The sequence below is a fragment of the Delphinus delphis genome, chromosome 5 (genome assembly GCF_949987515.2).
Source record: "Delphinus delphis chromosome 5, mDelDel1.2, whole genome shotgun sequence".
Lineage (NCBI taxonomy): Eukaryota > Metazoa > Chordata > Mammalia > Artiodactyla > Delphinidae > Delphinus > Delphinus delphis.
The window spans coordinates 55,505,231-55,507,300 of NC_082687.1; the positions used below are offsets into that span (position 1 = coordinate 55,505,231).

At 36.0% G+C, this 2,070-nt stretch overlaps 1 pseudogene; it reads left to right on the forward strand.

The window, feature by feature from the left end:
- The first annotated feature begins 1,047 nt into the window (after window positions 1-1,047).
- Window positions 1,048-1,495, forward strand: LOC132426267 (cytochrome c oxidase subunit 5B, mitochondrial pseudogene; annotated as a pseudogene).
- The last annotated feature ends 575 nt before the right edge of the window (window positions 1,496-2,070 follow it).

The following is a 2,070-nucleotide window of genomic DNA, read 5'->3' on the forward strand; positions in this document are numbered from 1 at the left end:
GAATGAGGAGTTAACCAAGAATGGATTTATTGTGATAGAAATGGAATATGTTAAGAATCGCAATACAGTTTAGGAAATCTATATAGGTGGTAGTTAAGATTTTGCCTTTGTTTTTTTTTTCCCCCTTAGAACTGGCAGGGGAAAAAAATAAGCTTTGTTTCATCCTTATTAAAATATATTTTCATATGTCTTTTCTACATTTATAACAGAAATATCATAACTGTTGAGCCATTTAATATGAATTTTATTCTGTTTCATATAAATAAATAGATATGGGATAAAGGCATATACATTAAATGAAGAGAATTTTGAGCAATGTTCCAGGTTATGTTGTTCTGGAGAGTATTACCTGCTGCACACCTCCAACCATATATAAGATACTTTTCTTTTTTTGTTGTTTTTTTGTTTTTGTTGTTATTGCTGGCTTTTACACAGAACATAGGAACTGTTAAGATTTAAAGTCCAGACTAATGTGAACACAATAATTTTAGACTCACATTTCCAATTGCCACCTTTCAAACTCTCCAATTCAAGTCAAATGTAATTTAAAACAACCAATTTTACACACAAACCATGAACGCTGTTTTAAGTGCTAGCTTTCAGCAGATTATAAAAGGCAAATTTAACAGAACAAAGACATAAAAGCTACTAAGGAAATAGTTCCTGTTTTGTTTGTTTTTTAATAGACAGGGATAAATAGCAAACAGATTATACACTACAAAAAATGTTGCCACTTGAGTACTAAATGAAAGCAGCATTTCAGATACGCTAGCAATTACCCAAAGCTTTGGCTCGATCTACCTGGATAGCTCATAAGATCCATTCAAGGAAAACTGTGTTGTAGGAGCAGTCCTAGAATAATCTTTTAAAAGTTCTCTATTCTCATTTCCTAGAACTATTATATATTCTCACTAGGTTTTCCGAACTTCATACTAACCTAGGAAAGCTTTTTAGAATTTCCAGATGAGCTGAATGACCTAGCCTCAATGACGTAGAATCAACTACCCTTCTGTGATTTCAGACAATTCAAGATCTGTTTTAGGCATGATGGCTTCAAGGTTATTCCGCGGAGCTGGAGCGCTGGGCGCGCAGGCCCTAGGGACCTGCGTTCCCAATGGAGTCGCCGCAGTGCGGTCTATGGCATCTGGAGGTGGTGTTCCTACTGGTCATGAGCAGGCGACTGGGCTGGAGAGGGAGGTCATGCTGGCCGCATGCCAGGGACCAGACCCATAAAATGTTTGCCCCAAAGGCAGCCTCGGGTAGCAAGGAATACCCTAATTTAGTCCCCTCCATCACCAACAAGCGGATAGTGGTCTACATCCTTGAAGAGGACAACTGTGCTGTTATCTGGTTCTGACCACACAAAGGCCAGGCCCAGCAATACCCTAGCTGTGAAACCCATTACAAGCTGGTGCCCCACCAGCTGGCCCACCGACCCCTTGCACTAACTCACTCAAAATGTGGGGTACAGTTTCTTCTTTCCAATAAAGACTAGCCATTACATTGGCTCCTCCTCCAAAATAAATAAATAGATTTAAAAATAAATAAATAAGTAAATAAATAAAGATCTGTCTTTCGGTATTCTAACGTGGAAAAGAAAGTCATGGCATCATCAAGAACATAAGTAAAGCTGTTTAAGTTGAGACATCATGTTTATACAAATTAAAATTTTGTCTGTGAAATTACCATATACAGATTTTTGTCAGAGACGTGCCTACTAGCACAATTATGCCAGCCTGAAACGATAAGGGATATGCACCAAACAAATTGTACAAACCAACTGATGGTGCGTTATCCATTAATGTATCCTAAACTTATTCAATAATTTTCACTAGTAGTAATCTCTAGGGTGAAATTTTTTTTCCCATTTGCTACCATAATAAAGGAAAATTTGAAATGTAATATCAATGGAAGAATAATACAATATGAAAATAACAGTACTATTTTAAAACAAAAAATTGCAGAATAAGTAATAAGTAACCAATTTTTAGAAGTGGTTGCAAATTATACAACTTTCTTAATAATGAATCAATTTTTTATTACATACCATTTTTGAATGTGATATGGATT